Raw genomic sequence first — 25,452 nt, 5'->3', positions numbered from 1 at the left:
TCAAACCAAGCTGCTTACCTATTGCAGATTCAGTCTTCCCAGCCTGGTGCAGGTCTACAATTTTGTTTCTGGTGTCCTTTGACAGCTCTTTGGTCTTGGCCATAGTGGAGTTTGGAGTGTGACTGTTTGAGGTTGTGGACAGGTGTCTTTTATACTGATAACAAGTTCAAACAGGTGCCATTAATACAGGTAACGAGTGGAGGACAGAGGAGCCTCTTAAAGAAGAAGTTACAGGTCTGTGAGAGCCAGAAATCTTGCTTGTTTGTAGGTGACCAAATACTTATTTTCCACCATAATTTGAAAATAAATTCATTAAAAATCCTACAATGTGATTTTCTGGATTTTTTTCTCTCAATTTGTCTGTCATAGTTGACGTGTACCTATGATGAAAATTACAGGTCTCTCTCATCTTTTTAAGTGGGAGAACTTGCACAATTGGTGGCTGACTAAATACTTTTTTCCCCCACTGTATATCCCTTTTCAGAAATGTTGGTCAATTAGCTGTTAATGTTTAAAGAAAGTATTAAACCACTACAAGGCTTTACAAAGGTGTCTGGAGTGTAATTTCCACCTACAAATGTCAGACTTGATTTGCCCTGATGAAAAATGTATGAACCCCTACAGAAAATACCCCTTAATTATAATCCACCTAAAAATGCACATTTGCTATTGCTGCAGGATCATATTCCTGCTGTGAGAAACTGGGTCAAATTAAGATATGGCATCTGTAAATGCATTAATCTTAAGGTAGCTAGGTGAGACAACCACGTATCACAGTCAAATATACAGGATACGAACATTACATTCCAGCTAAACAATGGTTTTAAATCACATCTAAAATCTAATCTCCTATATAGCGTTTTGGAATATAAATTCTTAAACAATATTGTCAGCTCACCTTTTAGTTTTGGTGTCATGTTCCCCAGAGAGACTCATTTTAGAGGCAGGGCCCCCCTCCTCTCTCTCCCCAGAGAGACTCATTTAAGAGGAAGGGCCCCCCTCCTCTCTCTCCCCAGAGAGACTCATTTTAGAGGCAGGGCCCCCCTCCTCTCTCTCCCCAGAGAGACTCATTTTAGAGCACTGACCCCTAAACAGAGATGCAGCATGTTGGTTGTGGTTAACACAGTGACAACTAATTCTTGAATGTCAATTGTTCTCTTTTATTCATGATCTCTTAGAAATAAAACAGTTTACTAACAGACACATCCAGTCAGGTGATTTAATGCAATGACCTTTTCTAGCCCAATGACTACGCAAAACCCGCCCACAAGGCCTGAAAACTAGGCCAAAACATAGCCCCTGATAGCCTGGGCAAGATGTAGGCAAGATGTAAGCTGAATGATTTAGCAGCTTGCTTAGTTCAAATTGACAGATGAATTTATTTAACATGAATAGCAAGACGATGTTGAGGTAGGAAGTGCTTCTGTTGCCCAGTAGCCTGCTGGAATAGGCTACTGAGGATGGGGTCGTAATTTCAATCAATGAATCAAATATTAATAATATGGATATGAACTGAATAGGTCCATGCTTGTCAACAACAGCCAGGTTATTTTTTTACCTGTAGCCTAATCTGGCTGACTGTTACCTTCAATCTAATGCATTCTAACATCTGATCAGCAATTGCAATAGAACTGTGACCATGGTGACACTTGATAACTTCCAATTGAATTAACTAAACAAGGCCATTATTAATTACATAATAACACAAGGCTACAACAACAATAAACTGAAGTTAAAGGCTATTTATTACATCTGTTTGCCAGCTCCAGGTTGGCTACACAAGTGGCACAAAATGATTTGCAACGACTCCAGTCATTTCAACATATTTATAGTATAAAACGGTAGACTACAGCAGCCTAGACAGGCATAACAATTAATAGGCTACTTGATGGCCAACAGATCTATCATTCTCCACAATTAATGTCAGTTTCATTGTGGAGTTTTTCTCATAACAGAAGCACATGATGGAGTTCCATAACTTCCATTTCAAATTTCCACTCGAGACCCAAGAACAAAACCCAAGAACTGAGCATGTGTAAAAACCTTCGCATGATATGGTTTTCCATAAGCAAAGTCGACATTAGAATGCAGTTTAAACCACCTCCGACAGAATGTATCTAACGTGCTCTAGAGCGCCTAAAGTAGTTTTCCTGTGATTTGTCACCTTATTTCTTGATGTGCATCAGTTCTACAGCGTTAATATGTTTTATGGAATAAGGGTTGTAAAATAGGTGTCTCCATAATGACAATGATAATAGCCTACCTGATAACACACAGACCTACTGATTAGTTTCCACTTTGAAAACTGCTGTCTGTCAGCAACTAAGCTCAAGTAGCAGTTCTACTAACTAATAATATCTAATTCCAGGTATTCATTCTCTTACTCTGTCCATTAGAATAGATTATTGTTCAGAAATACTCACTTTATTTTTCAGTTCTCTCCATATAGTGTTTTCTGCGCGGTCGTCTCCAAATGGATCCTGTACAAAAGAAACATTTACTTTCAGTTTCAGCTCAGTCCCATCCCCACCCCTCCCCACCCAGCAGGAACATTTTCCTGCTGTAGCAAACTGGCTCAAACAGTTTGTGCAGAAATTAGAACACCACGTTGTTTCCTGGTCCTGCTGACTCATACTACATTTACATTTTAGTCATTTAGCAGAAGCTCTTATCCAGAGAGACTTCCAGTTGGTCCTGGTGACTCCTGGGCCCTTATTCATAAAGGCAGTGTCTCAGAGGAGGAGTGTTGATCTGTCCATTTAATCTGTTTCATTATGATCTAAAAAGGCAAAACTGATCCCAGATCAGCACTCCTATGACTGCTGTCGCAGGTGACTCCTCAAGATGAGGCTCATGATTTAAATAATAATAATAATATGCCATTTAGCAGACGCTTTTATCCAAAGCGACTTACAGTCATGCGTGCATACATTTTTTGTGTATGGGTGGTCCCGGGGATCGAACCCACTACCTTGGCGTTACAAGCGCCGTTCTCCACCAGCTGAGCTACAGAGGACCACCAACTGGCCATTTATAAGTTAGATACTTTTTTATCTTTACAGAAATGGTCTTTATTTAAACCTTTCAACCAGCCTAAACAACAGTAAATAAAAGATGTAAAATGGTCAAAAGTCAATCCTGATATAGCCATGTACATCAAAGAGAGGTGTATTGCTACAGATGTAGGATCTTAATTTTAGCCAGTTTTCTACAGCAGGAAAATAATCCTGCAGCAACAGGACATTTGAATTATTATGTGGATTATAATTAATGAACAATTATTTTAATAGAAAAGTGGAATTGATCATCTTCAGAAACCTTTTTTTAAAGCTTAAATACACTCAAATACACTACAAGTTTTAGTTCTCCTGCAACAGGGTGATCAAATTAAGATTCTACATCTGTACAGAGATTATGTTTTTATCTAAATAAGGCAGTTTGAGTTATTAGCAATGACGTTGCAACTGTTAGCTGCTGTAAACCTATGTGATTGGATGTTATAGACCCCCATCTGAACAGTTTCTTTCCCCATGCTGTGGCCCTCACCAACTGGCCATCTGGCCCATAGAGACCAAAGGACTATACACTCTATGCTGCACACCACATCAAGCCATCTCTGAACTGTACACTACCATCTGGCCCATAGAGACTAAAGGACTATACACTCTACGCTGCACACCACATCAAGCCATCTCTGAACTGTACACTAAATAACTGCACTATACTGCATTAGCACTCTGTTCATCTCTCTTAGATATATTTATACGGGTACTGTACAGTGGGGGAAAAAAGAATTTAGTCAGCCACAAATTGTGCAAGTTCTCCCACTTAAAAAGATGAGAGAGGCCTGTAATTTTCATCATAGGTACACGTCAACTATGACAGACAAATTGAGAATATTTTTTACAGAAAATCACATTGTAGGATTTTTATTGAATTTATTTTCAAATTATGGTGGAAAATAAGTATTTGGTCACCTACAAACAAGCAAGATTTCTGGCTCTCACAGACCTGTAACTTCTTCTTTAAGAGGCTCCTCTGTCCTCCACTCGTTACCTGTATTAATAGCACCTGTTTGAACTTGTTATCAGTATAAAAGACACCTGTCCACAACCTCAAACAGTCACACTCCAAACTCCACTATGGCCAAGACCAAAGAGCTGTCAAAGGACACCAGAAACAAAATTGTACACCTGCACCAGGCTGGGAAGACTGAATCTGCAATAGGTAAGCAGCTTGGTTTGAAGAAATCAACTGTGGGAGCAATTATTAGGAAATGGAATACATACAAGACCACTGATAATCTCCCTCGATCTGGGGCTCCACGCAAGATCTCACCCCGTGGGGTCAAAATGATCACAAGAACGGTGAGCAAAAATCCCAGAACCACACGGGGGGACCTAGTGAATGACCTGCAGAGAGCTGGGACCAAAGTAACAAAGCCTACCATCAGTAACACACTACGCCTCCAGGGACTCAAATCCTGCAGTGCGAGACGTGTCCCCCTGCTTAAGCCAGTACATGTCCAGGCCCGTCTGAAGTTTGCTAGAGTGCATTTGTCATGCATATATTATTTGGATGATCCAGAAGAGGATTGGGAGAATGTCATATGGTCAGATGAAACCAAAATATAACTTTTTGGTAAAAACTCAACTCGTCGTGTTTGGAGGACAAGGAATGCTGAGTTGCATCCAAAGAACACCATACCTACTGTGAAGCATGGGGGTGGAAACATTATGCTTTGGGGATGTTTTTCTGCAAAGGGACCAGGACGACTGATCCGTGTAAAGGAAAGAATGAATGGGGCCATGTATCGTGAGATTTTGAGTGAAAACCTCCTTCCATCAGCAAGGGCATTGAAGATGAAACGTGGCTGGGTCTTTCAGCATGACAATGATCCCAAACACACCGCCCGGGCAACGAAGGAGTGGCTTCGTAAGAAGCATTTCAAGGTCCTGGAGTGGCCTAGCCAGTCTCCAGATCTCAACTCCATAGAAAGTCTTTGGAGGGAGTTGAAAGTCTGTGATGCCCAGCGACAGTCCCAAAACATCACTGCTCTAGAGGAGATCTGCATGGAGGAAAGGGCCAAAATACCAGCAACAGTGTGTGAAAACCTTGTGAAGACTTACAGAAAACTTTTGACCTGTGTCATTGCCAACAAAGGGTATATAACAAAGTATTGAGAAACTTTTGTTATTGACCAAATACTTATTTTCCACCATAATTTGCAAATAAATTCATTAAAAATCCTACAATGTAATTTTCTGGATTTTTTTCTTCTCATTTTGTCTGTCATAGTTGACGTGTACCTATGATGAAAATTACAGGGCTCCCTCATCTTTTTAAGTGGGAGAACTTGCACAATTGGTGGCTGACTAAATACTTTATTTCCCCACTGTATATGTATACCCACTGTACTGTATATTTGTATATCCACTGTTCATTCTCTTATAGCTCTATGCTCACTCTTCCTAGTTGTGTATAATGTTGTACAGACATTTGTGTAAACTCTTCTGTCTGTATTCTGTCTCTAAATGTTGTCTGTCACTATCACCATGTAGAATTATGTGTACAGATGTAGGATCTTAATTTGATCACCCTCCACTGCAGAATAACTTTCCCGCAATGCAGGAAATGTAAAACTTGTAGTGTATTTTAGGTTTTAAAATGCTTCTGAAGTTTGTAATTTCCACTTAGAAATGCCAGACTTGAGTTTCCCTTACGAAAAATGTATCAACCGCTACAAAAATATCCATTAATTATAATTCACATAATAATGAATGTTTCTTGTTGCTGTAGGAATATTTTCCTGCTGTAGCAAACTGGCTCAAATTAAGATCCTACATATGTATGTGGAAATGTACTTGGCGAATAAAGGTGATTCTGATTCTGCAAAGGTTGAGTCTCTAGATTCCCTTGCTGCTCTGGGGAATTAATTAAATGGACACCATGGGCGATTTAAACTGGGACTGGTTATCTCCAAACTCTGAGACCATGTCATTTGTTATATTTCACCCAATTGATAAAGGAAGCTAGAAGGCTGAACCCAGAAGACAACTCTAAATCAACACTAACTGATATTATCCTAAAATCCTTTCACTCATATTGTTGTGTCTCTTTGTTCAACGGACGTTGGGTAGTCTGTGATATTAATATTGTAGAAAACAGTGGGGCAGGGCAGTGAACCCAGGTCGCTGGCGAAAAAGGCAAACACCCTAAGCATCGCAGCAATAGGGTTAAACGTAATTATAACCTGTCTATAGGGTTAAACCTAATTATAACCTGTCTATAGGGTTAAACCTAATTATAACCTGTCTATAGGGTTAAACCTAATTATAACCTGTCTATAGGGTTAAACCTAATTATAACCTGTCTATAGGGTTAAACCTAATTATAACCTGTCTATAGGGTTAAACCTAATTATAACCTGTCTATAGGGTTAAACCTAATTATAACCTGTCTATAGGGTTTAACCTAATTATAACCTGTCTATAGGGTTAAACCTAATTATAACCTGTCTATAGGGTTAAACCTAATTATAACCTGTCTATAGGGTTAAACCTAATTATAACCTGTCTATAGGGTTAAACCTAATTATAACCTGTCTATAGGGTTAAACCTAATTATAACCTGTCTATAGGGTTAAACCTAATTATAACCTGTCTATAGGGTTAAACCTAATTATAACCTGTCTATAGGGTTAAACCTAATTATAACCTGTCTATAGGGTTAAACCTAATTATAACCTGTCTATAAGGTTAAACCTAATTATAACCTGTCTATAGGGTTGAACCTAATTATAACCTGTCTATAGGGTTAAACCTAATTATAACCTGTCTATAGGGTTAAACCTAATTATAACCTGTCTATAGGGTTAAACCTAATTATAACCTGTCTATAGGGTTAAACCTAATTATAACCTGTCTATAGGGTTGAACCTAATTATAACCTGTCTATAGGGTTAAACCTAATTATAACCTGTCTATAGGGTTAAACCTAATTATAACCTGTCTATAGGGTTAAACCTAATTATAACCTGTCTATAGGGTTAAACCTAATTATAACCTGTCTATAGGGTTAAACCTAATTATAACCTGTCTATAGGGTTAAACCTAATTATAACCTGTCTATAGGGTTTAACCTAATTATAACCTGTCTATAGGGTTAACCCTAATTATAACCTGTCTATAGGGTTAAACCTAATAATAACCTGTCTATAGGGTTAAACCTAATTATAACCTGTCTATAGGGTTAAACCTAATTATAACCTGTCTATAGGGTTAAACCTAATTATAACCTGTCTATAGGGTTAAACCTAATTATAACCTGTCTATAGGGTTAAACCTATTGCTGCGATGGGAATTGTAACCTGGCTCACACTGCCCCCTATAAAAGCAAGTCCCGTGCTTCGACTACTCAGACCCATCACACATCCGGGCTGTGCATTCTGATGGCCTCACAGACACCATACTACTTCTGACACCAATGTAGCAAACAGCAGGGCAGGGAAGTGAACCCAGGTTGCACTTGTAAAAAGGCAAACAACCTACGCATCGCGCCATTGGTGCCAATTGGGTTACTTGGTTGGAATTGCATCATAGTACATGGGAATAATGATGCATTTTATTTAGTAAAGTGGTTTCTTGCATCAAACACAACAACATTTCAGTCACCTCCTCCTTGTGTGAAGGACAAGTAGATAAACAGGTTAATGTCAAGCTCTGCATGTTTTTTGGAATGTCTCATGGAATGTAGGCTTACATTGAACACCACACATTGGCTGCTACTGTAGGCTGAATGATAGAACAGCTATTTCCATGTTAAATGTTATTGGAGGCCTTTTTTACATTATGATCAAATAGCCTACTTGGTCTCTGTCTAAACTGTAACTTAAAGTGGGTACAGCCTCAGTGTTCACAGTAAACTCACGCCGGAAGTTGCACAGATCGCTACACTATAGTAGAACTATGATACAATTACATTTATCATACGAAATGTGAAATGTAGAACTAGGATGAATGAATATTGATATATTGAATTCACAGGAGGTTGGTGGCACCTTAATTGGGGAGGACGGGCTTGTGGTAATGGCTGGAGTGGAATAGGTGGAATGGTATCATTAATATGAGCCGTCCTCCCCACAGCAACCTCCACTGATTGAATTTGACTTGCCCACGTCCAGTTAGCGCCATTTTGTATGATTAAACTGTCAAGTCATTATATATTTTCCGTTCTGAGAGCACCTTCCTGATGACTGGCACTCTGTACATTCCTATGGATGAGGCCTGAGATGGAATGTGAAGATAACTGAAGCTAGCTAACTTTAGAAAACCAGTATATCTAGCTAGCATCATAGTCCACCCCTCAGGCTAAGTTCAGGTTACAGCATCAGGCAGGCATCAACAGCCGAGTTGTAGGCTACAACCTGGGTCGTATTCATTAGTTTACACAGCAGCCGACAGTTTTAAAATGTTGCATAAACAGTTTACTCCAAACGCTGTACAACGTGACCTAAACGGTTTCTGTTGCCAAACGTTTTGCTACGGTGGGCACTAATGAATACAAACAACCTGTTTTTAGGAAGTGTAAGTTGTTGTTAGTCTTTCCACAGTATTTATTTGTATCTCTTTCACACAACATACCTTCCTGAGTGAAAAGAGTTAACAGTAGATTAGAAAGAGAAAATGTTGTTGCTTGTTGTGTTTTAAGCCTGTTTTGAGAAGACAAGTCTATAGACCTACGATACAGTACACTCTTAGAAAAAAGAGTTCCAAAAGGGTCCTCTGGCTGTCCCCATAGGAGAACGCTTTTGGGTTCCAGATAGAACCCTCTGTGGAAAGTGTCGAGATTGCGTAATTCAAATCTGGTATTGGAATAAGAATCAAGAGATCTTCAATCTAAGCTTAATTTATTATATGCAAAATGTATTGTATGATAAGTATGAAGGTTCGTATACGGGCTCACTGACAAACCACGCAGGGCCGACAGAGAACTAAAATTATTGTTTACAGAAATTTCTCAAGTACTCTTCTGTTGGCCAACCAGAGCAAAGGACTGAGTGTGGTTCAGCCAATCCGTTGGCGCAGGGGTTGGTCTCAACTCCTTGGCATTCCAGTTGTTGCCAGGCTTGGTTGCTATGATAATAACCTGCAGAGCCAGCACCGAGAATACACAATCTCCACTGTATCCAGGTTCAAGGACAGTTTCACAGAATACAAAGAGGCAGTGAGGTCTAGTACTTTGAGACACAAGTTCTTATCTCCCCTTACTCCCTAATGTTCCCCACCCTGTTATGTGAAACAATCCATATCAGTATATTGCTCCTCATTAGTGCATTCCTTCCAAGCTATCCATCACATACAAATCCAATTATGAGAAAAATAAAACCCAACAATTCCCTCTTTTGACGCCCTCTAGGGTGTCACTCATTAAAATACAATACAAACAAAAATAAACACTTTTATTAATAGACAATTTGATAATAAAAGTCCTTCAGTCCTTCCATCGACACCCAACTTGCAAACTGTTACTAGTCATCAAAGAAGTTCAAACCATCACATAAGGAAAGACAAACATTCACATGGCTAACTTGATTAATAAAGCATAAAACACAGGATTAATAGAACACAAAACACAAGATTATTAAAACTCTAGGGTGTGATTAAAGATTTTTAAAGGGACATTTTTGAATTCCCTCTTTTGACACCATTTATGGTGTCACTCTAAACAGAGTATAATCACCCTTAAGAATAACAGGATATGGAAATTAAATCACAACATTTAATGTTAATAAAAAATAAAAAATTATAATTTTAACCCTCTATTCGTCCCCTACACCTAACATGTACTGAGTTGGCTACCAGCCACCCAGGAATCCTTTACCTTCACATCAGGAAGAATAAACAATCACAGTGGTTAGTAAAAACATAAGGTAATAAATGAGCAAGAACTGAAAATAAATGCGTGTATGTATTTTACTAGGCAAACCATGGATCATCCAGCTTGGTCTCAGAGTCAGTAGCAGAGTCACCCGCATCATCCTGGGCCGGTAACAACAGCATCATACCTGACGCCTGCACCGCTCCTACCACTGACCTCCTGAGACAGGGGACGATGCAAGCAGCACAACACATTAACAGCAAAAACACAATTATTAGGGTCAGAAATCCAGTAACCACCATAGAAGTGTACTCACCAAACCAGTCACTCAGCCAGGAAATAAGACAACATCCACAAATAACAAGTATACCCATAGAAGCTATAACTTCATCCAGAACAGTCACAACAATAGTTTTCCATTTACCAAATATGTTATCAAACCAACCGTTTATGGAGCTATCAATACCAGAGTTCTCAACCAGTTCGTTCGCCAGCGTGGTGATGGTCACTCAAGCGCTTTGGTCACGGGCCCGTCCGGTGCTATATTGTTGGAGATGAAAGTACAGCACATATATCCAAACAGAACACAAACTCCGCCCCTCTCAGCCAAAAGCATATCCAACGCTATTCTATTCTGCTTTGTCATTAAGATAGTTGCCGCTGTCTGCTCATCTAATCCCTTTATTGCATCACAAGTGTGGTTTATAAATCTTTGCTGGTTATAGTAAATATAATTTATCCAATCGAAGTTTTTATTAATTGTTGACCAACAAAAAAAATACTTGATTCAAACTCAGCTGCGATCTGATTCCTAGCTTTGAATTGTTCTGTAACCTCTCGAGGTACTCCTATCCCATCACAGGATCCTTTCATCAAAGGATCCCGGGAGGAGGTCCTACTTTCTATTTGACAACTCACCAGTCTCTGACACGTTTGATTGTTTACATATGTAGTTGAGTTCACAATCAGTTATCACCACACATCCATCAGATGTCAGCACGGGCCTGGTTTTGGCTCCTATAATCCTCTGACTGCAACAAAAAGGAAATATTAGTCATGTTTTCTTTCAGTTGTGATATTCTCTGTGTAGGAGCAGAGCTAAGATGCCCTACTCTGTATCCTATCTTACTAGTCCTAGAAAAACAATTAGAATCCCCTGAGACTTCAAACGTAGGCAACCCAGGTCGGGACGACCCCGTTATCGGGCTTGCATGGAGGATAAACCTGACAGAGAGTCAAAGCCTGTCAAGGGGAACGGAGTAGTTGTCAACCCTGGTTTGGCTGTCCCACAGGCAAAACAGTCCTCTTTAGACATAGTTTTTTGCCGTATAGTGAATCCATTCCAACCACAGGTTAAGATTTCTATACCCCGTTCTCACCTGTACTACTTCCTCCAGGTCTATAGTTTTGCACTATCTTTACCACAGCCCCGGTCTCACCACCTCCCTCAGAGAGGTTTACTCTAGAATTTCCCCTTTCCCTACGTCTAGCTGTCTCCTATGCCTTTTCAACTTGTGTTAGGTTAACTACTACTTCTGGCTGAAACAGGAGGGTCCGTGTGTGTTAGGAATATGGCCCCCACAATCAGACAGCTACCTACCGTCGGGAGACCTGTGAATCCCCACCCTTGCCCTGAGAACATGTCAGATGCCAGAGGCCAACCCATTGCTTCACCTTCTACCGAACTCACACAGGGATGATCAGACAGGGTAAGGGAATCTTCGTTAAGGAGCCAACCCCCGGACCCTTGTGGTTATCGGATCTTTCTCCTAACTCTGTGTTTGTTCGTCAGGTGTAGCTGGTTTTGCCTTTTTACAGTGTGTGACATGCACCCAGATGGATCTCTCAGCTGGCAAAGGCAGTACTTGGTAGGGCCCTTCCCGCCAGGCCTGCTTCGGTCTCCTGGTTAGATAGAGTGGGTCACCTTCTCCTTTAGTTCACCTGTGGGGCACAAAATCTCTGACATACAGGTGTGGTTAATAAACTATCATACATGTTTTTTTTTTTTTTTTTTTAAAGTATTTTGTCCTCTCCTTCGTATATATTTAATAAAGTATTTTGTCCTCTCCTTCGTATATATTTAATATTTAATACCCATCCCCCTCTTTGACACATGATTTGGCCATGTGTCAATATTACCACCTACCTAAACAATCACTTTAGTTAATATTGGTATTTCATTATCCAATTGCCATTCCTCCACTCTCTCTTCTGTTATTTTATGGTTCAAATCAAATATATTATTACCAAATTATAATCTTCTTCACAATTTTCACAGTACTATAAATTACCCTCAACTTAGTAAAATAAACTATCCTAAAGTCCTCCTCTCATGCCTTTAGAATTTACTAGTGTGGATGATTAAAATAACACCAGAATGTTAAAACAGAGTTCAGAGGCAATTGAAATCATTTAACGAACTGTTTAATCCCATAGTATACTAAACATTACCATTATTCTAAATACTTCATAAATGTTAGCACCAAGTGTTCATTAAATCCTCATGTCATTCATTCTCATAAGAAATCATATATACCCCAAACTCAGCCAAAAAGCTAAAAAACTCCATAAAATTCACTGTGTGCTCCTCTAAGACCTATCACCCTTGACCTGCTGAAACCCCCCAAAATTGAAACAACAAGGCTTTATAAACATCATACTAGGTGTGTTGTTTTTTCTTTGAAAAACCAATTTGAAAAACAACCACAAATAGCCAGGCCTTAATTTGGTAGTTCACTTTTATGACCTAAATACGGCCTAACTTCACTACTGCTCCCCTAGCCCTTGGCAACATTCCAACGAGATGAGCTAATCTCTTTCTCCTGGTTATCCCCAGTCTTAACCCATCAATAATTGTTTGTATCAATCTAATTCCTCATTACTAATCTATAAAACCACTCAAAATTCCTCGAGTATACAATGATTATTTAATTGATTACCCTAACTCTGCTACATGTGATCTCATCTCAAATGATCCATTATCAATTATCTGTTCAACCCCCTAGGAAAACCTGTCTTCCCTTCTATTGTTCCTGTCCCCCCTGTAAATGTCATATTTGAGTTTTTAGCCAATACAATCACAGTTACATCAAATGTTCCCTAATTTAATGGTATTTTCTTCCTAATATAACTTCCATAAATGAGATTAAATCCCCTGCCTTCCTCTACTATCCTTATATCATTACTGGATCAATGATAATAACTGTAATAACTATCAATAATAATTATAATAACTATTTCACATTAAATTGTGTCTTTTTTCTGATAATGTCATAATTGTAGCCTATTCCATCACTTTTTGTTTAAAATATAAGTTTATGTAACAAATCCATAACCCACCACAGGCTGGCGCCATTCCCCCATCACAACAGCCAATGTCACTTGCATCCACTTAACCAAAATACATTATCGTTCTAAAATGTACCAAAAAATATTTCCCAGCTAAACCATTTCAGTTCGCTATTCAATTTATTTAACTGTGATTATGCCCTAATTCTATTCAATTTATTTAACTCTGATTCTATTCAATTTATTTAACTCTGATTATGCCCTAATTAATAAAACAAATACTTGCTATCGTTGATTAGCATACATTTAATTATGTTCCTACCATCTGAACTGTACTGTCTCTCACCCTCCCCTTTCTCCTTCGGAGAGAGTGCATGGTAACCTTATAACATATTTACATAGCTTAAATAGAAGTATTCTAGAAAAGTATATCTAATTCAACCTTTCAGGTATATAGCCCCACTGCGTAAGCTTTATCTACTGTCCCTACCTGTGTTCGAACCAGGGACATCGCCAGTCACTTCACACCATCTGCGATGCTCTCAAAGTAACTACTTCCAGTTCATAGAGCAAGTGACGTCACCAAATGAAAATCGCAGTATCTTTCACCTCAGCAAATCTCTATCTTTGATTCCCTATTGTATAATTTAGTTTTTCTATTTAACCCCTAAACACGCTCGCTACAAATAGTCCATTCAACATTACCAAACCAAATACTCATCGTACCCATTCAATCAACACATCAGCCGTGGAATTTACACTCATAAATGCAGATTATTACTCCATGCCTTGAAATGATAAATAGATTTCCACTAATAGTACCATTAATGATCTCATCTTACCTTCTGACACAAAATGAAGTTCCCTCACTGTACTATGTTAGCTCTACCATGATAATTAGTTCAATTTAACCCTCTATTTGTTTTGTACTATATTATACATTACGTCTAAAACAACATTACTTATGGTCAGATTAATCCGCCATCATATTATCCAACAACGCCACAATCTTAAACTCATATGGGGCGGCTGGCAGTTTAGTAACCAATAGCGCCGCGCCAACAACCGAGAGGTCACCGGTTACAATCCCCGAGCCGACCAGGCGAAAAATCTGCCGATGTGCCCTCGAGCAAGGCACTCAACCCCAATCGCTCCTGCAAGTCGCTCTGGACAAGAGCGTCTGCCAAATCACCAAAAATGCAAATGTAAATATTCTCCACTTTCTCACCCACGACGCTCGGGTGAGCAAGTTCAGAACATCTCTCGTCAGAAACCCACATGCGTTCCCAGCCATCTCCCAGTCTTTTCATGGCTCCAAAAGCCACACTTTCGCTCTCTCCAGCCCCTCCCCTCGCAACTCTACCTTTTTGAGGAGCTGTGAGGAGCTGCTTCTCGTCTCAGCGCGCCTCCAATATTCCGCCGTTACTCAAAGTACCCCAGTCCATTTATTTAAATCAAATAATTCCCACCTAATTAGTTAAAGTTGGTGCACGTTTATAAACCGAATTGTTTAGGTCTAATTTGTTTAACCAGTATTTTGCACGGTCAAACATCAAACACTGAATCAAATAATAAACCAAATTGTTTCAACACAACTATTCAAAACCAGTTCAGTCACACAATTAATCACTTTAGCTTTATGTTCCCAATTGTTATTGATGGGTTATATGGTTTAAACAATCACGAACCCAACAGTTATCCCCAAATTACACAGTTTGGACAACCACAGACGTTTTAACTTCTAATTAGTTTTCTAACAAAGTATACAGGCTTGTCATTCACACTCTCATTCATAAGACCACACTCGCACTGTCTAACTTTTAAAGTACCCCCTATGAGCCTTCAGTCATAGCGTCGCACTATCTAATCTATTTTAAAGTGCCTCCTATGGGTGTCTTTTGTTAACGTTTGCACAATTTAAACTTTATTCTCAGCCAAAATGGTACACAGTTATTACACAGTTAAACGTAGTATACAGTTATCACACTCACTCACAATACACAGTCATAGTCCTATCACACAGTCAAATATGTCACACAGTCATAAATGACACACTTACAATCGACACACAATCTATTTGGGCACACAGCCTCCTCTGTTTGGGCACACAGCCTCCTCTGTTTGGGCACACAGCCTCCTCTATTTGGGCACACAGCCTCCTCTATTTGGGCACACAGCCTCCTCTATTTGGGCACACAGCCTCCTCTATTTGGGCACACAGCCTCCTCTATTTGGGCACACAGCCTCCTCTATTTGGGCACACAGCCTCCTCTATTTGGGCACACAGCCTCCTCTATTTGGGCACACAGCCTCCTCTGTTTGGGCACACAGCCTCCTCTGTTTGGGCACACAGCCTCCTCTATTTGGGCACACAGCCTCCTCTATTTGGGCACACAGCCTCCTCTGTTTGGGCACACAGCCTCCTCTGTTTGGGCACACAGCCTCCTCTATTTGGGCACACAGCCTCCTCTATTTGGGCACACAGCCTCCTCTATTTGGGCACACAGCCTCCTCTATTTGGGCACACAGCCTCCTCTATTTGGGCACACAGCCTCCTCTATTTGGGCACACAGCCTCCTCTATTTGGGCACACAGCCTCCTCTATTTGGGCACACAGCCTCCTCTATTTGGGCACACAGCCTCCTCTATTTGGGCACACAGCCTCCTCTATTTCCCATGGGTTTAACCATCACAATTATCAAACATTTGCATAATACATTATGAAATCGAAGTAGTATACTGTAATTGTTATTTAAAGTAGAATAGGGTTCACTTACATCAAACAGGTGTTTCACAAAATTAATTTGGATAAAGCCAATGTGCAAAACTTCAGTTATATTACAATAGGTGTTTTGCTTACCTTTTTAAAAGCCCGGGCAATTTGTGAAACACAGTTCGATGACAGTGATGTCCAATAGGCTGGGTGAATTCCAGCGAAGTTCCGCCACCAGATCACAGTCGGAGGTCACCAATTGTCGAGATTGCGTAATTCAAATCTGGTATTGGAATAAGAATCAAGAGATCTTCAATCTAAGCTTAATTTATTATATGCAAAATGTATTGTATGATAAGTATGAAGGTTCGTATACGGGCTCACTGACAAACCACGCAGGGCCGACAGAGAACTAAAATTATTGTTTACAGAAATTTCTCAAGTACTCTTCTGTTGGCCAACCAGAGCAAAGGACTGAGTGTGGTTCAGCCAATCCGTTGGCGCAGGGGTTGGTCTCAACTCCTTGGCATTCCAGTTGTTGCCAGGCTTGGTTGCTATGATAATAACCTGCAGAGCCAGCACCGAGAATACACAATCTCCACTGTATCCAGGTTCAAGGACAGTTTCACAGAATACAAAGAGGCAGTGAGGTCTAGTACTTTGAGACACAAGTTCTTATCTCCCCTTACTCCCTAATGTTCCCCACCCTGTTATGTGAAACAATCCATATCAGTATATTGCTCCTCATTAGTGCATTCCTTCCAAGCTATCCATCACATACAAATCCAATTATGAGAAAAATAAAACCCAACAAAAGGATTCTTCATGGAACTCAAAAGGGTTCTACCTAGGACCAAAAAGGGTTCTACAAAGGGTTCTCCTATGGGGACAGCCAAAGAACCCTTTTAGATTCTAGATAGTGTAGGAGCGATCACCCTGGGGCACACAGATGGAAACAGAACGAATTCACCTCACGCATCTAATTTATATCCAAAACATTTTAAGGAGAATAGGCCTATTATAACACTGTCCACAAAATATATAATTAACTATATGAATACACATAACAATATTGTCACGCTCTGGCTCCGGGACTGTGTATTTTGAGCCAGGGTGTGTTCATTTGGTGGTGTTTGGTATTGGTTGTGTTGTATTTGTTGTGTTTCCTTGTTTGGTCGTGTGACTCCCAATCAGTGGTAACGAGTGTCAGCTGTCGGCTCGTTATCTCTGATTGGGAGCCATATTTAAACTGTCAGTGTTCACCTTAGTGTTGTGGGTTTTTGTTCCGTATCAGTCATTGTAACTGAGGACTTCACGATTCGTCATTGTTTGTTGTTTTGTATTGAGTACTTTAATTTATTAAAGTCATGTTCGTATCGCACGCTGCGCCTTGGTCCGCTCACTTAGTAGACGTTCGTGACAGAAAAACCCACCAAGATGGGACCAAGCAGCGTGTCCAGGAGCCATCGCCAGGGAGATCCCTCACAGATCTCCTTCGCCTCCTGGACTGGGTCAAGCCGAGTGAGGAGGAGAAGGGCTTGACATTATGGCAGAAGGGCGAGAGGCTGGCGAGGGACATGGAGACCTGGTCCACGGGTAGGAGAGACGCCCCGAAAATGTTTAGGGGGGGGCTCACGACGTCGGACCAGCAGGAGGCCGCGATAGAGCGGCCCAGTGGGTTGCCGGAGAAGGCCGCCGGGTTACGGGGGCCACTGGTCGAAGAGGGGATGGAGGAAGTAGAGGCACGGCGAGAGGTACTGGCGTGTGTTGCCAGTCCGGTCCGGCCCGTTCCAGATCCCGGTGTAGGGCCAGTGGTGTGTGTCCCTAGTACAGTCCGGTCCATCCAAGCTTCCCGCACCAAGCCAGTGGTGTGCGTCGTCAGTCCGGCACGGCCCGTGCCTGCTCTCCGCATCAAGCCTGTGGTGCGTCTCGTCAGCCCGGCTCTACCCGTTCCTGCTCTCCGCACCAGGTCTGTGGTGCGCGTCGCCAGCCCAGTCCGGCCCATTCCTGCCACTCGCACCAAGTCAAGGGTGCGAGTCGTCAGCCGGATTCAGCCCATTCCTGCTACTCGCACCAAGCCAAGGGTGCGAGTCGTCAGCCGGATTCAGCCCATTCCTGCTACTCGCACCAAGCCAAGGGTGCGAGTCGTCAGCCGGATTCAGCCCATTCCTGCTACTCGCACCAAGCCAAGGGTGCGAGTCGTCAGCCGGATTCAGCCCATTCATGCTACTCGCACCAAGCCAGGGATGCGAGTCTTCAGCCTGGTGAGGCCTGTTCCGGCTCCACGCACCATGCAAAGGGTGCGTATCGTCTGCCAGGTCCGGTCCATTCCTGCCTCATGCGCCAAGCCAGGGGTGCGCGTCGGCAGTCCTGATCCAGCTAACTGGGTCAGATCGGACTGGGGGCACTACGGGGGGATTGTAGTAGAGTGGTGGTCAAGCCCGGAGCCGGAGCCGCCTCCGAGGAGCAATACCCACCCAGCCCTTCCCTATTTGGGGTGTAGGCGCGGTCGGAGTCCGCGCCTTTAGGGGGGGGTACTGTCACGCTCTGGCTCCGGGACTGTGTATTTTGAGCCAGGGTGTGTTCATTTGGTGGTGTTTGGTATTGGTTGTGTTGTATTTGGTTGTGTTTCCTTGTTTGGTCGTGTGACTCCCAATCAGTGGTAGCGAGTGTCAGCTGTCGGCTCGTTATCTCTGATTGGGAGCCATATTTAAACTGTCAGTGTTCACCTTAGTGTTGTGGGTTTTTGTTCCGTATCAGTCATTGTAACTGAGGACTTCACGATTCGTCATTGTTTGTTGTTTTGTATTGAGTACTTTAATTTATTAAAGTCATGTTCGTATCGCACGCTGCGCCTTGGTCCACTCACTTAGTAGACGTTTGTGACAAATATCATCAACTATATTAATACACATAACAATATCATCAACTATATGAATACACATAATAATATAATCAACTATAGTAATACACATAACAATATCATCAACTATATGAATACACATAACAATATCATCAACTACATGAATACACATAACAATATCATCAACTATATTAATACACATAACAATATCATCAACTATATTAATACACATAACAATCGTCGTCTTACCTTTTATATGTCTCTCAATAGAAGTAGAGTCTGGAATTATCATTCGGTGGTGGAAAGTTCCTTTAGTTTGTTCTGCTCATTTCCATATCAGGTTCTACCTGTTCTCTCTCCCACTCCCTGTCTCTTTATAGCTCTTACAATGTGCCTTGGCATACATTCTACAAGGGTCTGGAACTCCAAATGTAGTTCTGATTTAGTGTTCCAAATGAAAACAATTTGATTAAACTGGTTAATATGGTTAAAATACATTAAGACTGAGTAATGTTGTGATTGTTTTTATTATTTTGTATTGAAATGTTTGACTTTATTTTCCCTATGTCCTTTCAATATAGGAACAATTTGTGAAATGACAGTCTTCTGTAAATATGGACAAAAGTATATGGATTCATTTGATGGTATGTGTCTTGCAACATTATGTAAAATGACAGGTTGAGAAACACTGCATCTTCCTAGGTGCATATGTGAGAAGGAACGCAAACTGTCTCCCTATGTGTGTGCCATCCCTAAACATCAAGTGTTTGTGGTTCATTAAAATGTTTATTGTCAAGGTTGAAAAAAGAAAAAATAAGAAAATAAAAGTGTCTGGAACTCTATTGGAGGGATGTGACATCATTCTTCCACAAGAAATTCCATAATTTAGTGTTTTGATGATGGTTGTCTTCAATTGGGTTGGGACCTGGTGACTGAGACGGCCATGGCATATTGTGAAACATCAGCAAGTTCAGCAGTCTTCATCACTGAAGCTCCTGCCAAACGTGCCCCAATAATCACCAATCGATAAGCTCTTCCCGAGCAGGGTCACAGTCTCTCTTCGTTGCAGCTCCTCTCTCCCCAGGGGTAGCAGCTCCTCTCTCCCCAGGGGTAACAGCTCCTCTCTCCCCAGGGGTAACAGCTCCTCTCTCCCCAGGGGTAGCAGCTCCTCTCTCCCCAGGAGTAGCAGCTCCTCTCTCCCCAGGGGTATCAGCTCCTCTCTCCCCAGGGGCTCCTCTCTCCTCAGGGGTATCAGCTCCTCTCTCCCCAGGGGCTCCTCTCTCCCCAGGGGTAGCAGCTCCTCTCTCCCCAGGGGTAGCAGCTCCTCTCTCCCCAGGGGCTCCTCTCTCCCCAGGGGTAACAGCTCCTCTCTCCCCAGGGGTAACAGCTTCTCTCCCCAAGGTTGAAGCTCCTCTCTCCCCAGGGGTAACAGCTCCTCTCTCCCCAGGGGTAACAGCTCCTCTCTCCCCAGGGGTAGCAGCTCCTCTCTCCCCAGGGGTAGCAGCTCCTCTCTCCCCAGGGGTAGCAGCTCCTCTCTCCCCTAGGATTTGAAGACTTTGGTGGCTTAGCCCATAGCCTTTAGGAGGGTCCGGGAAGGAATTTCAACAGCTAAATCCATGAATACTTCACCAGTGTATTGCCAAAAACCACTCAAGAACTTTAAACATAGACTCTGACCTGTCCAATGAGCTAAACTGATTAAAAAATCCAACAGTACCTAAACACCCTCTCTCTCTCTCTCTCTCTCTCTCTCTCTCTCTCTCTCTCTCTCTCTCACACACACACACAGTGCAGTAATTAGAATCCTATTCTTCTGTTGCTGTCTCTGTGTCTTGTCTGGTGTCTCTCTCCATCATATCCTATTCTTCTGTTGCTGTCTCTGTTTCTTGTCTGGTGTCTCTCTCCATCATATCCTATTATTCTGTTGCTGTCTCTGTGTCTTGTCTGGTGTCTCTCTCCATCATATCCTATTCTTCTGTTGCTGTCTCTGTGTCTTGCCTGGTGTCTCTCTCCATCATATCATATTCTTCTGTTGCTGTCTGTGTCTTGCCTGGTGTCTCTCTCCATCATATCCTATTATTCTGTTGCTGTCTCTGTGTCTTGTCTGGTGTCTCTCTCCATCATATCCTGTTCTTCTGTTGCTGTCTCTGTGTCTTGTCTGGTGTGTCTCTCTCCATCATATCCTATTCTTCTGTTGCTGTCTCTGTGTCTTGTCTGGTGTCTCTCTCCATCATATCATATTCTTCTGTTGCTGTCTCTGTGTCTTGTCTGGTGTCTCTCTCCATCATATCCTATTCTTATGTTGCTGTCTCTGTGTCTTGTCTGCTGTCTCTCTACATCATATCATATTCTTCTGTTGCTGTCTCTGTGTCTTGTCTGGTGTCTCTCTCCATCATATCCTATTCTTATGTTGTTGTCTCTGTGTCTTGTCTGATGTTTCTCTCTAGTTTTGCAATCCATATTTGGAGCTATTGGAATTGTAACATGTTGTCCCATGTACATGGTGTAATTTACTGATGGTCCCTAACTAGCCCCATAGGGATATCCAAATTCAACCCACATTTACCCCAGGCATTACGATTGGGTCGGGTGCAGTTGCATTCTGAATTGATTATTACTTGGTGTGGGCATGTGGGCAACCTTCATTTACGTTGTGATGCAGTCACAACCACAAGTCTCACTAAACTCAGTTTTGGACAAGACTGACTTTATGACCAAAATTATCCAAAATGTTTCAGCGGAATTGTGCCATGTTTATTCTGGTGATAACTGGACCACTGGCTGTCTCATGGAGTGTGTGAGGGTGAGTGTCATGGTCGGGATGGCCTGAACTCAGAGCCTGATAGAATACCAAGGAAACCCGTAGTAACTGCAGTAGAACATGGTGGAACAAAGCCAGATGGCAGTAACCTCACTTACTGCTGTTTCCTTGGTTTTTACTGCGATTTTGTAGTTGCATCAAATTTGACCCTCCATTTTCTCTGAAACGGAAGATAATTGAATCAGGACACTTTGTCACAAGATATAACAGATACTATGAAGCCTGATTTAGGTCTGAACTCATCTTTGACCAAATGTGTAGCAGCAGTTTGCAATTGTACGGCAGAATAGCTGTGCACATAATCCTAATACCTCTTCATGGACTACATTTGAACACTTAAACATTGTCTTCTTTTATGGCAGGACCTGGTACGGTGTGGTCACATTGCCTAGTGGTTAGTACGTTGGGCCAGTAACTGAAAGGTTGCTGGTTCGAATACCTGCGCCGTCAATGTGAAAATCTGTTGATGTGCCCTTAAGCAAGGCACTTAACACTAACTTGCTTCATGGGTGCTGTACTACTCTGCCTTACCCTGTAACACAACACATTTCACTGCACCTATCCGGTGTATCTGACAATAAAAACATATATATTTTTTGCAATTCCAACAGTTAATTTAACAATACTGGTTATGACTCTTGTTGACGTTGATCCAAGGACACCTTCACTTGCATTACCCTCTTACTGCAGAAAAATATTCTCATGAAATCATGTGACTTATATTTAGAAAAAAGGATTCCTGTAAACGCACACTGCTACAAGCAGGAAACAAGGTATGGACAAACCAGAAATGTGACATTTCTGTTTGATAGTAACCCTGAATGATGAATGTGTGATCTATCTTGTCATCATTTTGGCCAACCACATTGGAACATTCTAATCTTTAAGAACATGAAGTATGGAGTCATTGTTTTCAGGAAGGTGTCTCCATGGCGATAGGAGGGACAGGAGGCAGACTAAGGGCAAGGGAAGCCACCTGAACTACTGCCCTACAAAGGCAAAGAGCAGTCTACGCAAACAGTGAATCTGAGAAAAATGGCTTTAAAGTTTGTTTTTTTGTCCAATCATATCAACCATAACCACTGATCTGACCTATGACCCCTAAAATGCTGATACTGAACTCTGCCTTTGTGTGACCTTAAACAAGTATATGGGTAATGCAACGGCAAAGTGCAGCATCAAGAAATCAAAATATGTTGATCCAACTTTCTTGTTGATTATCTGTTTGATGGAAACGGTTTGATAGTTGTTACTACCTTCCAACTGTATTTAATGGTGTTATGTAGTCGTGTTTTCATGTTTTCAATGTTGTATTATAGTAGGCCTAAGGTTAGTTCATCATGGAGAATGCTTATACTTAAGAAATACTTGGCATTGTATGACTATCATTATAATGCTGTTTTACCATTATTTACTCTCTCTCTCTCACACACACACACACTCACAGACACACACATCCCCCCCCCCCCACACACACACACACTCACTGTGCAGTAATTAGAATATATAGACCAGCTTTAAGTGATACAGTCTACTGTCTGATCTCCCCTCCTCTGCCTCTCTCCATTACTTTCTCTGTCTTCTGTTGCTGTCTCTCTTGTCTCCCCCCTTCTGTTGCTGTCTCTCTTGTCTCCCCTCTTCTGTTGCTGTCTCTCTTGTCTCCCCTCTTCTGTTGCTGTCTCTCTTGTCTCCCCTCTCCTGTTGCTGTCTCTCTTGTCTGCCCTCTCCTGTTGCTGTCTCTCTTGTCTCCCCTCTTCTGTTGCTGTCTCTCTTGTCTCCCCTCTTCTGTTGCTGTCTCTCTTGTCTCCCCTCTTCTGTTGCTGTCTCTCTTGTCTGCCCTCTTCTGTTGCTGTCTCTCTTGTCTCCCCCCTTCTGTTGCTGTCTCTCTTGTCTGCCCTCTTCTGTTGCTGTCTCTCTTGTCTCCCCTCTTCTGTTGCTGTCTCTCTTGTCTCCCCTCTTCTGTTGCTGTCTCTCTTGTCTGCCCTCTTCTGCTCAACCAACCTTGGTTCTCTCTCCATCTGCCCTCTTCTGTCACTTTCTCTGTGTCTTGTCTGTTGTTGTCTATGTCTTGTCTGTTGCTGTCTGTGTCTTGTCTGTTGCTGTCTGTAAATTGAATTTTGCTGTCTGTTTCTTGTCTGTTGTCTGTGTCTTCTCTGTTGCTGTCTGTGTCTTGTCTGTTTCAATCTGTGTCTTGTCTGTTGCTGTCTGTGTCTTGTCTGTTGCTGTCTGTGTCTTGTCTGTTGCTGTCTCAGGTTCTAGTTTGTTACTGTGTCCTATGTCTATTTTCTTCTAATATGGCCTGTTCTGTCTCTCTCCATCATATCCTGTTCTTCTGTTGCTGTCTCTGTGTCTTGTCTGGTGTCTCTCTCCATCATATCCTATTCTTCTGTTGCTGTCTCTGTGTCTTGTCTGGTGTCTCTCTCCATCATATCCTATTCTGCTGTTGCTGTCTCTGTTTCTTGTCTGGTGTCTCTCTCCATCATATCCTATTCTTCTGTTGCTGTCTCTGTGTCTTGTCTGGTGTCTCTCTCCATCATATCCTATTCTTCTGTTGCTGTCTCTGTGTCTTGTCTGGTGTCTCTCTCCATCATATCCTATTCTTCTGTTGCTGTCTCTGTGTCTTGTCTGGTGTCTCTCTCCATCATATCATATTCTTCTGTTGCTGTCTCTGTGTCTTGTCTGGTGTCTCTCTCCATCATATCCTATTCTTCTGTTGCTGTCTCTGTGTCTTGTCTGGTGTCTCTCTCCATCATATCCTATTCTTCTGTTGCTGTCTCTATGTCTTGTCTGGTGTCTCTCTCCATCAACAGAAATGTTGGTGAGGGTTAGGCCTACTCCAATACAACATTGAAAACATGAAAACATGACTACATAACACCATTAAATACAGTTGGAATTTAGTTACAACTCTCAAACTGTTTCCATCAAACAGAAAAACAACAAGAAAGCTGGATAAACACATTTAGATTTCTACATACTGCACTTTGCTTCTGCATGACCCATACAGCTGTTTAAGGTCATAAAAAGGCAGAGTGCAGTATCAGCATTTAAGGGGTCATAGGTCAGATCAGTGGTCATGGTTGATATGATTGGACAAAAAAACAAACTTTAAAGTCATTTTTCTCAGATTCACTGTTTGCGTAGACGGCTCTTTGCCTTTGTAGGGCAGTAGTTCAGGTGGCTTCCCTTGCCCTTAGTCTGCCTCCTGTCCCTCCTATCGCCATGGAGACACCTTCCTGAAAACAATGACTCCATACTTTGCTGAAACCTGTTCTGCCAGTTCATGTCCTTAAAGATGAATGTTGGAATGTTCCAATGTGGTTACCCCAAAAAGATGACAAGATAGATCACGCATTCCATAACTGGTTTCCTGCTTGTAGCAGGCCTCGTTCACAGGAATCCTTTTCTCTAATTATAGGTCATATGATTTCATGTGAATATTTTTCTGGAGTGAGAGTGTAATCCAAGTCAAGGTGTCCTTGGATAATAATATAATAATAATAATAATATGCCATTTAGCAGACGCTTTTATCCAAAGCGACTTACAGTCACTTACAGTCATTCTAACCTCCCGAGTGGCGCAGTGGTCTAAGGCACTGCATCGCAGTGCTAGCTGTGCCACTAGAGATCCTGGTTCGAATCCAGGCTCTGCTGTAGCCGACGCAACCAGGAGACCAATGGGGTGGCGCAAAATTGGCCTAGCGTCGTCCAGGGTAGGGGAGGGAATGGCCGGCAGGGAGGTAGCTCAGTTGGTAGAGCATGGCGTTTGCAACGCCAGGGTTGTGGGTTTGATTCCCATGGGGGGCCAGTATGAAAAAAAATGAACTAACTGTAAGTCGCTCTGGATAAGAGTGTCTGCTAAATGACGTAAATGTAATGCGTGCATAC

At 41.8% G+C, this 25,452-nt stretch overlaps 1 protein-coding gene across 1 annotated transcript in view; it reads right to left on the bottom strand.

The window, feature by feature from the left end:
- LOC311141812 (uncharacterized protein) overlaps positions 1-19,029 on the bottom strand; it is a 410,899-nt gene extending 391,870 nt beyond the window's left edge. Inside the window, exon 1 of the mRNA XM_084177283.1 lies at positions 18,993-19,029. The gene's annotated coding sequence lies outside the window, so the exon portion shown is untranslated. The remainder of the gene's footprint in view (positions 1-18,992) is intronic.
- Between the last annotated feature and the right edge of the window lie 6,423 nt (positions 19,030-25,452).

The sequence above is a fragment of the Coregonus lavaretus genome (genome assembly GCF_964263955.1).
Source record: "Coregonus lavaretus genome assembly, chromosome: 2".
Taxonomy (NCBI): Eukaryota; Metazoa; Chordata; class Actinopteri; order Salmoniformes; family Salmonidae; genus Coregonus; species Coregonus lavaretus.
The sequence above is the reverse complement of the archived record's forward strand: the minus strand, read 5'-3'. Positions and strand labels throughout refer to the sequence as shown.